This window comes from Hyaena hyaena, unplaced genomic scaffold (genome assembly GCF_003009895.1).
Source record: "Hyaena hyaena isolate Hyena2069 unplaced genomic scaffold, ASM300989v1 scaffold_614, whole genome shotgun sequence".
Classification (NCBI taxonomy): Eukaryota; Metazoa; Chordata; class Mammalia; order Carnivora; family Hyaenidae; genus Hyaena; species Hyaena hyaena.
In genome coordinates, this window is record NW_024081244.1 from 62,601 (window position 1) to 76,981 (window position 14,381).

General features: G+C 43.6%; 1 long non-coding RNA gene across 1 annotated transcript in view; it reads right to left on the reverse strand.

Annotated features, from left to right (window-relative positions):
- LOC120248829 overlaps positions 1 to 11,140 on the reverse strand; it is a 22,417-nt gene extending 11,277 nt beyond the window's left edge. Inside the window, exon 1 of the long non-coding RNA XR_005532690.1 lies at positions 11,065 to 11,140. This is a non-coding gene — a long non-coding RNA (uncharacterized LOC120248829). The remainder of the gene's footprint in view (positions 1 to 11,064) is intronic.
- Positions 11,141 to 14,381: the final 3,241 nt, after the last annotated feature.

A 14,381-nucleotide genomic window follows, 5' to 3' on the forward strand; every position in this document is an offset into this window, starting at 1 on the left:
CCTAAGTTGGTGGAGCAGCGTACCAAAGACAAGCACTACACCCAGAAAGAACTTTGAGATCCACAGAGGGCCCCCTCGAGCACTCAGCCGAACACTCCTGGTGTGAGTTGTGGTGGGGCATGGGGTGTGTGTGAGGAAGATGCCTAAGGTCAGGCAAAGAACCACCTAAAATGAGTTGAGGAAACAGCCACCGCCACTCCCACAGCCCTGGAGATGGTGCAAATCTGTGACTCTGACTACTCGGAACATTGTCATGAGGGCAGCATGTATCCCAAAGCTTAGCCCTTAGAAAGTCCTCCACAAATGTCTGAGATTCAACTGCTCACTCTCACCAATATGGAGGGTCAACTTGGAGCCGTCAAGCCACCTGATCATCGTAAGACAAAGCATTATTTAGGAAAAGTTGAAGTGTAAACACATCTCTGTACTCTTCAAATGCTCACCACCATTCCCACCACTGCCTGCTCAACACACATGCACAGATCTCCGTCTATCCCCCACCGCTCCCCATACCAGCTTCCTGAGTGCGCCTCCCAGCCCGCCATCCCCAAGCTCTGGGACTTTCCCTTAAGGCTACCTCCTGTCACTCCTGCCCCGCACACCATTCCTTCTGGATCAGGCTCTCTGCCTCTCAAAGTGGCAGCCAGCCTTCTCACAGCCCACTCTGTGCTAAGCTGTGATAAACGACAAAGAAGGTGTTTGTACCACTGCGTCTCTCCATTTCCCGTCTCTAAATCCCACCCTTTCCTGATGCATCACGACATAGTAATTGGAATTTCCTGGAATCAGGGTTTGTTAACACAGGAAAGTCTGCAGTGGTAGACATTGCTAGTAGCCTGGCAGGCATGGAGAGGAGTTTAGAGCAAGCAGGCCTGACCATGCCACCTTGAATCTCATCAAAGACAAAGTCTCTTTTTCTTCTACCAGGGTGCCTCCTGACGAGAGTCTATACTGAATACTTGGAACATCTCAGAGAGCATGTCACAGAGAGGAAAATGCCCCATATGTTTCAGGGAGGCAATAATAGGAAGGAAGTGAGAGTAAAGAACATTTTTTCAACGAATACTAATTGAGGGCGCCAGGATGGCTCAGTCAGTTGAGCGTCTGAATCTTGGTTTCAGCTCACGTCATGATCTCATAGTTCTTGGGTTAAAGCCCTGCATGAGGCCCTGCACTGACAGCGCAGGACCTGCTTGGAATTCTCTTTCTCTCCCCCTACCCGTCCCCCCTTCAAAATAAATAAATAAACTTCAAAAAACACTAACTGAATATTTCCTACATACTGGGCACTGCCCCAAGTTTGAGGGATAAAGCAGTGAATAAATGGCTTTATTCTCGTTAGGTAAGTGGTCCTCAAAAGTTCCCCACCATACTCATCTTCACCTTGGAACTTCTGAGTTTGTATGCTCCGAAAGTTCCTCAGGTTATTTTAATTACCAGCCCGTTTGATGACCCCATTGAAGTAGCAAGCTGAGAGTCTCCTGACTAATTCAAAACACAGCCTGCAATTACCCCTACTGTTCATGTACTCTTTCTTCCCATGTCACGCCTGCATCTAGGGCCTGTTTGAGGCGAGTGGGAAGTGGGTGACGTTGGCCTTCGGTGTCCTCCCAGGCTTTCCACAAATACCTAGGATTTTTCTGATCTTCTCGATAAGCCTATGGCTTGTGTAATCATGGGTCACCTGCTCCCCTGAGAAATTACTCCATAACCCACCGCTTTGTCCACCCCTTCACCACCTGCCTATCAATTATATTTGAAAATATAACGTGTATTGAGGACTTTTGATAAGCTGGGTCTGTTCTTACGGTTTACATCTATTTTACCATGTAATCCTGATAACAACTCTAGATAATAGGTATTAGTGTCTTTGCTTTATAGATGGGAAAAGTGAGACACAGAGCATACAACATGGCCACTGTTGTTAAAAGTGAGGTCAGCCTTTATGCATTAACATGACTGTCCATCTTTCTACTGTGCTTCCATCATGATGATTAAGATTCGAAAGTTTAGAACTGGGGAGAAAAGAGGTGGTTCAAATCTGCCTCCTCCCCTTATTCACTAAATGAGCTTCGTGTCTTTGAACTTCAGTTTACACATCTCTAACAGCAAAATAATAATGCTCACTGTACACAGGGACATACCGCATTTATTGAGTAAATGGTTGTTATGGCCATAATTCTCCCTATAACACCTTCCTGTAAACCTAGTACTTGCCCTATAAACGCTTGCTATGCAGTTTGTGGCACTTAGAAATGGAAACATTTACATCATACTATGCTGTCTCCGACCTCAGGTAAACTGAATGAAGAAATCGCCTTCTGGCTAGAATAACATATTTAAAGACACAGGTCCCCAAAACAAAGAGGATCTTTTATAAAAATTTATCATAAATTACATTGCACGCTTTCTACCAACAAAACATTGAATGTCATGGACACTCAAGAAAGAGTAAGCAACGTGAACACATTTTTCTTGTTTTTTATACAGTGTCGCAGATCCCCGTTGGGTCTGGCCACACAGCTAACTAAATTACAGAGCTGTGGAGCGGGTGGGGTGTCTCCGGCTCTAGTCCTTGGCTGGATTTCCCTGGACTCCTAACTCATTTTCCAAAATTGATTTAGTCCTAATCAACATGATCTATTTACCGTGTGTATGACTCAGTACTAGATCATGAGATTTTTTTTTTCAAATGTTTTATTTATTTCTAGGAGAGAGAGAGAGACAGCGTGAGCAGGGGAGGGTCAGAGAGAGAGGGAGACACAGACTCTGAAACAGGCTCCAGGCTCTGAGCTGGCAGTCAGCACAGAGCCCGACGCGGGGCTCAAACCCACGAACCGCGAGATCATGACCTAAGCGAAAGTCAGACGCTTAACCAACTAAGCCACCCAGGCGCCCCAGAACATGAGACTTTAAAAACAAACAAACAAACAAACCCTCAGAATTTTACATGTAATACTCTTCAATTTAGGAACCCTAATTGCAAAAATCCTTTTATTACCTTAAGAAATTGGGTATTTGTGGGGTACCTGAGTGGCTCAGTCGGTCAAGCATCCGACTTTGGCTCAGGTCATGATCTCACGGTCTGTGAGTTCGAGCCCTGCATCGGGCTCTGTGCTGACAGCTCGGAGTCTGGAGCCTGCTTCGGATCCTGTGTCTCCCCCTCACTCTGCCCTTCCCATGCTCATGCTCTGTTTCTCTCTGTCTCTCAATAATACATAAACGTTAAAAATATATAAAAATTTTTTAAAAGAAATTGGGTGTTTGTGATCATGCAAGCTATGTTATTAGACACAAAGGAAAAAAATCTTTTCTCGAAGATTTCTATATTATAAAAGCACATACATATGATTTTAAAAGGAAAAGTCTATAAGAGCATGTGAAGTCAAGCATTTGCTTTATGCCTACTATCCTAATCCCAAGGGGTAGTCGCTGATGTCATTTGGTATTTCTCTTAAGAGAAAGAAGACTTCATTTGATCGACCCCATTCTCTTATCAGTTTAACACCACATAGCCACCTGAAAATCATAGCGACTCTTGCTTTTTAAATTTTCCACTGCGGAGAAACTCACACACACACACACAGAAGTAGATAAAGTAACATAATGGCATCCCATATACCCATCACTCAGTCCAGCAACCATCAACCCACAGCCAAGCCATGCCCCATCCAAACTCCCACCTTCTTCCCTCCATCCACTGTATTAGGAAGCAAATCCTTTACATCACCCACTTGTGTTTACATCTGCATCTCTAAAGGGAATTACCTTTTTTTTTTTAAACAAAGCCATATGCCAATATCACATCTAAAACACTACTTATTATTAAATATCTAGTATTCAAAATTTTACTTGTCTCCTGTCCTAAATGGAGACTTAGTTAGCATTACAGAGTTCAGGATCTAAACAAACTTCCCACCTTGTGACTGGTTGCCGGGTCTGCAAGGTCTCTTCATGAATGGACTCCCTTGTATCTCTTTTCCTCTTAACTATGTATTTGTAAAAGAAACCAAGAGGTTTGAGCCTCTGAATGTTTCACTGTCTGGATTTTGCAGACTGCATCCCTGTGTTATGATGTAACATGTCCTTTGGAGTTATTTCCTTGAGTTGTCTTTAAGGCTTGATCAGATTCAGGTTCAATCTCTTTTACAAGAGTTTTCCTTCAGTAAAACTTAGTTTCTTCTATCAGGAGGACCATGATGTCAAGCGCTAGTGCTCTTTTTTCATACTTATTTTTTTACAGGAATTTAATATACTAATGTGCATGATGAATCATCAAGAAGGAAGGGATACTGTGTCCCACATTCCCCAAACTTAAGATGAAAATAATTTTTGGCAGAACATTTAATAGACAATATTTAGCATAGCATGCTTTGAGAAATGGTACCCTATATTAATTAAGTAAACATTTTCACCCCCAGCAAAGTCAGACTTTCTCTTTTTGTGTTGTTTACAACCATTGACATTTAACACAGTGACCCATTATTTCACTAGGGGCTTGCAAGGGGGCCTGATTCTATCATTGCTTTTTCATGCATTAACTGGAATCCTTTTGTAAGTTAAATTCCCCTTTATGTACCACTTAGTTACTCAGTTGTACGGTTTATCAAGGAAAGGGAGGGTAAAGCCATCCTTTTCCCTTAGTCTCCAATTTTTCCTTAGTGTCATTTTGAATTCATTGAGTTAAACATATTTGACGAGCTTGAATCCACTTCAGTTACCATTCTTTTTTTTTGTTTTCAATTGAAGTATAGTTGACATAAAAATATCATATTTGTTTCAGGTGTACAACACAGTGATCTGACGATTACAAACATTATAAAATACCATGATGAGTGTAATCACCATCTCCAAAAACTATCCTTTTTTCCATTCTTATTAATGCTCAAATTGACCCATCTTGGCCAGTGGCAATCTCTTCATGTCATGTTTGAAGTTTTCATGAGTCATTTTGAGATGATCCCAATTGCATTTGATAGCTCCTTGCCTCGTGTATGACAACATATTCCACATGCATATTGCACCTTCCTGCTCCAGGCTTCCAATCAGCTATTTTTCCTAAAAAGGATTGATTTCTTTTGTTGTAGGTAGCGTCTGGAAATCACAGTCTGGGTACTAGAGATATGACTACTCTTAAGAAGATGCCAATTTGGTCACAGTGTTTGGAGGGTGTAAAGAATATTTTGCAAACTATAAACAGTCCTAAAACACTCGACTATTTAAAAATGGATTATTTGGGGGCGCCTGGGTGGCTCAATCGGTTAAGCATCTGGCTTTGGCTCAGGACATAATCTCATGGTTCGTGGGTTCGAGCCCCGCATCAGGCTCTGTGCTGACGGCTAGCTCAGAGCCTGGGGCCTGTTTTGGATTCTGTATATCCCTCTCTCTCTAACCTTCCCCTGCTCATGCTTTCTCTCTCCCGCTCTCTCAAAATAAATAAAACATTAGAAAAAAATTTTTTTTAAAAGAATGGATTATCTGTATCCTTTCTGAGGCTAGGGGTTTGAGAACCATAACCCCTTCTTGACCCATACCTGACCCAAAGTCTATAGCATGCTAGGCACTCAGAACATATTCACTGAATGAGAAAAATCAGGCTTCAGAGGCTGAAGGACACTACCAAAAATGAGTTTCAGAAATATGAGGAGAGGGGCACCTGGCTGGCTCAGTGGATTGAGCGTCTGACTTCAGCTCAGGTCATGATCTCACAGTTTGTGAGTTCGAGCTCCGCGTCAGGGTTTGTGCTGACAGCTCAGAGCCTTAAGCCTGCTTCTGATTCTGTGTCTCCCTCTCTCTGCTCCTCCCTAGCTCATGCTCTCTCTCAAAATAAAAAAACATCAAAAAAAAAAAAAGAAAGGAATATGAAATATGAAAATGGAAGCCTAATCAGAATCCCTCCGTAGCTGCTGGGGTCATGTTTTGAAGAGGTTCAAGTTTGCTTGGATGGATAAGTCCATGCACATTTGTATAAAAAAGTCACTGCCTTACAGACTATCCTTTATTTTAAAAAGGGCACCTCCATAAAAAGATGCAAGCCTTAATTTCTATTTCAGTTCATCCTGGCCCGAGCCCTTGAGCCTGAGATAACTGTCCAACGGAGATAATCAGGGGAAGGAGGGTCTGAGATACCAGCTGATGAGTGTGTCCACAGGACTGAAAGGAATGGAGAGCCCGTCCCTCCCTGCTGGGGAAGGGCACTGGCAGCGCGGGTTGGGGCGGGCGGGCATGGGTGGCATCTTGGTTGGCAGGTAGGAGGCCTCTGCTTAGTAGACAGGGAAGCACATGTCGGGCCACTCCCTGAGAAGCTGCAGATTGGCCTCCCACAGTTTGGAGCCTGTGTGTGTGTGTGTGTGTGTGTGTGTGTTTTAATTTATTTATTGTTTAATTTACATCCAAGTTAGTTAGCATCTAGTGCAACAATGGTTTCAGGAGGAGATTCCTTAATGCCCCTCACCCACTTAGCCCACCCCCCTCCCACACCCCCTCCAGCAACCCTCTGTTTGTTCTCCGTATTTAAGAGTCTCTTATGTTTTGTCCCCTCCCTGTTTTTATGTTATTTTTGCTTCCCTTCCCTTGTGTTCATCTTTGTATCTTCAAGTCCTCATATGAGTGAAGTCATAGCATATTTGTCTTTCTCTGACTGATCTTGCTTAGCATAATGCCCTCCACTTCCATGTATATAGTTGCAACTGTCAAGATTTCATTCAATTTGATTGACAAGTAATACTCCACTGCATAGATATACTACATCTTCTTTATCCATTCATCCACCGATGGACATTTGAAAAGGAAGGTTAGGGCCTGAAGCATAGGCCCCAGTAGGAAGCCAGACAAGGTGACAGAGGTAGATGTGGTGGTTGTGGGGGGCAGGGAATGGTTGGATGTAAAAATTGGGCCATTCTTCCCAATTCCCCATGGATCTGCATTAACTGCCAGCTGACGTTGGCTCGGGCAAGCCCATCCTGCGCCTGGAGCAGCTGCTTGCTTTTACTCCTTTCTGCCTCTCTTTCTGGCCAATGTCTTCTTTCCTGGGAGCCCTTCTTCACTGGCCACAAGGCAGACCAGACCATGAGAACTTTTGCTTGCTAATGGGGAACATCAGACTCTGGTTACCTCCAGCAGACAAGCGTTGTGAGGAAACAGCCAGCTGTCTGCAAACCAGGAGGCACGCTAAGAGAAGCAGCCCCAGAAATGGGCAGGACCCAGGCTCACTCTGGGCGTGAGGGAGCCGGAGCTAACGGATCGTGTTCCTGGCAGGAAGAGCCAGGTCCAGGATGTTGCCGCTGGGATTAGCCACTTCTCAGAATCTCAAATGAGGCCTTGCTCCATCTAGGTCCTGGAGGAAGGGGCTTCTGGAGTGAAAAGCAGCCCATCGAATTTTCTCTCCCACCCAGACTATGTGTAACAGACCCAAGCACAGTAAAACCTTGGATTGCAAGTAACTTTTGTTGCTGTTCCTCAAGATGAGCAAACATGTCTAATAAATTCTAACTTGATAAATGAGGAATGTCTTGCAATACGAGTTGTACGTGGCATTGAACGTCACATGATCATAACTGAGCCAATGGTGTTCTCTTGTGCACTGCGGAATTGTGGGTGATTGTCTCCCATGCTCGGATGCTCAGTCTCAGGCTGCAGTGTTTGGCAGAAATCAGAGATTTTTCAGCATATTGGAGGATGCCCACAACTGGCACTAGTGTATTTTTGTCACTTCCAAGCACCTATAGACAGCCCTTTGCTTTTCCAGACAAGAGTAAGCTTAGGAATGCTTTGCTTCACTCTAGGTCAGGCTGCCTGCAGACACAGACCTTTTCCTCTGCTGCCTCCTTGCCAGTTACATTAAATAGAGTGTATGACAATAGATTATTAATACTGCACTGTAGTCAGCTTCAGTGCAAACGTATACAATGGTCCCCATGCTGAAAAATATTCCATTGAGCCAATGGATAGCAGTGATTCCATTAGTGATACTGAAAGTCGTCCCTCACAATAACCCACCTCTCGTCTCCCTCCCACCAGCCATGAAGGTTTTCAAACGGAAGTGCTGGTTAATTTATTTTTCTTTATATTTTGCATTTCCTTTATTATTTTGTATTATATTACAGCATTGAAATCATTTTTATATGAATATATTTGGGTTGTGGAACGAATCGTCTGAGTTTCCATTCTCCTCTTTTTTAAGTTTATTTACCTATTTTGAGAGAGACAGAGTGTGAGCAGGGGAGGGGCAGAGAAAGAGGGAGAATGTGAAGAAGTCATGCGGGACTTGAACTCACAAACCATGAGATCATCACTTGAGCCAAAGTTGGACGCTTAACCAACTAAACCACCCAAGTGCCCCTCCATTATTTCTTATGGGGAAATTCGCATTGAGATACAAGTGCTTTGGATTACAAGCACGTTTCCGGGACAAATTTTACTCACAAACCAAGGTTGTGCTGTATTTGAAACTGGCAGAGTTGTCAGGAAGGGGTAATCCTGGTCAGCCAAAAAAGGGATTGGGGTTTTTTTTGTTTTACTCAAAGATATCACTTCTTATTTCTTTGAGAACATGAACATGAAAACACAGTGCTAGGAACTATTGTAACCATGCTAGGGACTGCTTTAATCAGCGCATGGAGGGTATGTAATTCATGGTCAGTGTATCCAGTTTGTACAGCAAGAGATCAAGGGGCAAGTTCACAGCTACATACGACACAGGTGGGTCTGACCCCAGGTGTACCAACCGCCAACAAACCATCATCCCATGCTGCCTCTCATCTGTCCCGACCCCCAACTGCATTAATTTCTCTCTCCTTTCAACTCTAATATCACTTTTGACAAGACTTTATTTACCGTGCTTTGCAATATTGATTTGGGCATGTTTCTTTCTCACTCATTATTATGATCATCACACTTACTGACTTACATTTTGTAATGTCTTTCTTGAATGTTTAAAGTCAATGCTTTCGTTTATTTAAAAAAAAAAACCTTCTAAATTAAATTAAATGTCTGGTTTTGATTTCTTCTCCTCCCATGAGTCAGCGCCTTGAACAACAGAAACTCCCAACCCCTGGACGAAGGCCAAGAGGAATGTTCCTTTATTAAAATCAGCCAGCCCGGAGCTGGGCCTTCTTCCCACCGCTACGTTCTCTTCAAGTTCTCTCCACCCCATCAGGAGTAACCAGCCATCAAAGCCTAGCTTTCAGCTGAGCAGGGGAACATGCTTATTCATGTGATATACACGATACACGAAATACAACACCGTGCCCACCCTGGGCCACGCTGGAGAGAACAATGGAGTCAACTTCCATGATCCAATCTCAACAACTCATCTCTACCCCAGCAACACACCCTCATACACACCCTCACACAGTCTCATACACATCACGACACCCCTCACACTCTTGTACATCCTCACACAGACTCATACTCCCTCATACCCTCTCACGCCCCTGCATACCTTCACACATTCTCATACCCACCCCTCACACTCTCGCACACCCACGCACACACTCACACTCCCTCACAACCGTCATATACACTCACACACCCATGCACACCCTCACACACAGTCTCTCACACCTACCCCTCATACGCTCATACACCCATACATACCCTCGCACACAATTACACACCCTCACACTTTTCACATACTCATATATACTCATACCCCTTCATACACTCTCACGCTTATATATACCCTCACATACTCACACCTACCCTCACACTCTGTCACACTCTCTCACACACTCACATCCACCTCCCACGCTCTTGCACACCCATGCATACCCTCACACCCCTCATACTTTTCACACACTCATATACACTCACACCCCCTCATACATTCTCACACCTATATATACACTCACACACTCATACCTACCCTCATACGCACACATGCACTCACACACACACCCTCATACACTCATACAAACTCTGGCAAATGCTCACACACCCCTTCACACCCACCCCCCACCTACATGCCCATACTCACACACACCCTCACACACCCACACACTCAAGCTCACACACACGCTTCTCCCCAGTGGGAGGACTATAAAGCCAGGAGTGGGCATCATGATTTCATCTTCTCATATTTTACAATGTATCTCTAAAATATGAGAATTCTACTACATAGAACTACAACAACATCACCAAATCTAACACATTTAGTAAAAAAATTCCTTCATATCATCCAATATCCAGTCAGTAGTCGAGTTCCCTCAGTTGGCTTCTGTATTTTCTGGATCAAATAAGGATCGAAACCTGGGTTCACACATTACAGCCAAAGTGTTAAGGAGACACATACAACTGCCCAAACTTTCACAGCTTCAATTTTGTTTGGACACAGCGTTTTCAATATATTTTTAGAAATTAGATTCTGGTTGGCTGGTAGTCAACACCTGTCTGGGTCCTGAAGCCGCCCTTGGCTGCACATGTGACATGACTCAGGATCCCTCAGCCCACATCTCCTTGTTAAGTAGATCTATCTTGCAGTTAGCTAAGAGGAATTAACTAGGCCTTTAAAAACAAAGTGCGATAGTACTTCTTCTAAAGGAGTGAAGAAATTATCAACCGTTCCTTAAACTGTAGAGTTTACTTATGGTAGCCTCGCTTATGAGAACTTCAGTTGAGAACTAACCCAGATGTCCATCTGAAGGGACTGGGCCAAACAGGGCACACTATGTCCAAACAATGGGAAATCAAATCATTTTTTTAAGGTTTTTTTTTTTTTTTTTTTTTGAGAGAGACACAGAGAGTGAGAGGGTGAGGAGCAGAGAGAGGGAAAAAGAGAATCCCAAGCAGGCTCCAGGCTCTGAGCTGTCAGCACAGAGCCTGATGTGGGGCTCAAACCCACAAGCCTGAGTCATACACCTAACTGGCTGAATCACCCAGGCGCCCCCAAGCCACTTTGTAAAATAATGCGGTTGTGCTGTATGTAATACAAAATAGCAAATGCCAAGATATACTGGGGCAGAAACAGAACAGTACAAGTACCGTGATCCATTTTGCCTAAACAGAAATTATCTGTTTCTATATACACATAAAGAAAGATAAAAGAATAAGTCATTTGGCACATACCCAAATTCTAGACTCCTGGAAGAAAAGAAGGTATTCAGCTTAGAGCTTACCGCTTGCACAAATGGTTCAAGCACAGTGAGCCCGGCTTATCAGTTAATCAGGTTCCCAGTTGCTAGCCCAGGGCCAACCTCATGAGCAGGCTTGTCAGAGGACACAGCTGATTCCTGCCAAGTTAACTCTTTCCAACTCAGCCAGCACACAGGAGTCAGGTGTACAATAAACACAACATTTGGGCCGCCTGGGTGGCTCAGTCACTTGATCATCCAACTCTTGATTTTGGCTCAGGTCATGATCTCAGGCTTGGTGAGTTCAGGCTCTGTGTCAGGCTCCACAGTGACAATGCACAGCCTGCTCAGGATCCTCTCTCTCTCTGCCCCTCGCCTGTTCACATGTGCTATCTATAAATAAATTAATTTTAGAAATAAAATAAAATAATATCAGCAGCCTCCAGTCTGTTTTCATGGTGAAAATGGTGAAGCCAGTCAATTGTGTCTCTTTTCCAGAAATCACATTTTCCCTCCAGGGACCAGGGACATAGCACACGGCACTGGTGTCACACTTTAGGCCAGACAGCCATTGACATGCCCTCTCCATGGACAATGGCAATGCCTTTCCTGTCCTTTTCTTCACTTTCCACAGCATCTTCCAGAAAAGTGTAGGGCCAGCACGAAACAGCCCAGTTTTCTCTGGCACTATAGCAGTTCATGTTCAAATGCCTGGTGTGAGAAGGGTCTAAAGTCTTTAAAAATCCAGATTGGATTTTGAACTCCTTGGTCACTCCCACAGTCTTCTTGTTGATAGTAATTTCCAAATCAGATGACTTGTGTCAAGGAAGAACCTGGCCAAGAGCCTGATCACTCAGAAAGTACTGTTCATTCTGGCCTGGGTTGCCATACTTGGGTAAACTTTGCTCTGGGGGTGATAACTTTTGCCCTTTCTTCTTATGTAAACTGTTGAACTCTGTACATCCAAGTATCCACCCTCAAGATACCTTGGACAGTGCTGGCTCAGGATATGCTATCTGACGCACGTCATACTATGTTCAGATGCACCGTTCAGCAATTTGAGGATCGTCCAAAGCACTAGACCAACTTACCTCGTCTGCATGGATTTCTTTTGTTGTTGAATATTCAATCTCTACTGAAAATGATAGAAGTGGAGGGTTTGAAGATCACCTGTTACACTTACAAAGTCTGAATAAAGATTGTAAAATTCAGGGTAGTTGTAGGACTACTTTCTTAAACTTTTTCTTTTTTCTGAGAGAGAAAGAGCCTGTGCACCAGAACAGGGGAGAGGGACAGAGGGAGAGAGGTAATCCCAAGCAGGCTCCATGCTCAGCACAGAGCCCAACACAGGATCAAATCCCACAACCCTGAGATCATGACTTGAGCCAAAATCAAGAGTCAGATACTCAACTGACTGAGTCACCTAGGTGCCCCTGGGACTACTTACACGTGTGTTATTTATAAACCTGAAGGCTTGTGTTTCTTTGCCCAGAGCCACACTTGTTACAGCCATGAGTCAGACATCTTGCCTCTTTGGGTTCAGAAATCATTGCAATTGCACGCCCACAAACATACTCCTACGGAAGGATCTAACTCTGAACAACATACAAAACTTGCATACAAATAAACAATACACTGTGCTTTTCTGGTTTCCCCTGAACAGAAATTTTTAGCAAATAGGCTAGGCAATGTTTTTGTTCTCGGTTTTAAAATTTGCTTCAAATTTCTGTGCTTGGGTTGATAATCCACAAAGATATTCCATTACCTTAAATGGGTATGTAATTTCTACCTACAAGTGACTGTGAAATGGCATAGCAAAAATCTTTCATAAAAACAGAGAATTTTGTCTACTGTTTTCTTGATTCATTTTGTGATTAATTGCTTAGTACCTTAAGATGTCTCTTTATTACTTTTTGACTATTAGTTTACATCTGCTTTGTTCTTTAACACCTCAGGCCTTCCTCTCCTCATTTAAAGCTCCATAAAAGCAATGGCTATATTTTTATTCACCTCTGTGTTGAGCCAACTGTGGGAAAAGTCACTAGTACTTACTAATCTTCTGCTGAATGGGTGAACAGATGAGTGAATGAATAGGTGGTAAGTTCCCAAAGAACGGGAGCGATCTATTCTAGAATCTCGGCCAGAGAAATGCTAGTTTTCCTGAAGGAGACTCTGAGTACTCGTGCAAAAGCTGCACATGTGGCTATGCCGTGTCGCTTCTCCACAGTCAAAAATTCACAAGTAATTCTCATCCCTTAGAGATACATGCCAAGATATTTATGAATGAAGAGAGTTCGTGTGTGTGATTTGCTTTGCAAGAACTGAGGAGTGAGTTGAAGGAACAAAAACAAGCACAGCTAACACAGGGTCAGCCATGAGGTTGATCCAGTTGAAGCTGAATGTATATTTGAAGGTGTTCATAATCCACTCCATAGTGGATTTCACAAGTGATATAGTTTATTGCCATGCTAGTATGTTGTTTTCTCTAGGGAAAGAGGCACTCCGTATCGACCACCTACCACAGCAAACATTTCTGCCAACTTTTCAACACCCTTGATCTTTGGGGAATTCCCCACTCTTTGAGTCCTTGCCTTCCCAGAACAGAAGACAGAAAGCCACTTTCCAAACTCTTTTATACTCCAACCCTCTAGGGTACGGATATGAGACGTGGACCCTGTCCATCGGACATACTCAGGTCAATCATCGATTCAGGAGAGTCACAAAAATAGGAGATGCCAGGAAGAACTTTCTGGAAAGGAGGGTAGGGAGGCTTTCAGTGTGCAGAGGCAGCTCTGGCCAGCCTGGCAGTTACATCCCTTGTCCAGGCCTCTGTCCAGACACTGACGCATTCAGGATTGTACAATACTGGTCCTGGACCCTTACCCTCTAGTATTGTGACCCTCAAATATCCCTTAACAAATTTCCTTATTGCTTGAGCTGACTAAAGTAGGTTTGCTTTTAGTGCTTTTGCAACTAAATTCCTTGACTGATGCATCTACCTCATCCTAGGTATTGGATATTTAGTATCTAACTCAATCTGGAAATGATAACCCAGTGAGGTTTGCGAAGAAGGCAGGAACAAGATTATGAAGAAGCTGGTTGGCCATGCCTGGGCATTTAAAATTTATTTCTCATGCAAAGGGGAGCCAATATATATTAAATGTGAAAAGGAAGTGAGGGGCTGCGGGCACAGTGGGAAGGAAGCCTGAATTATCTCAGAACTTTCTCAACCAACATAGAGGAAATGAAAAGGAAAAACAGCAGTACCCAACACAGTGACTCCCCAAGACCTCTGCAAAGAAAAGCCCTCCT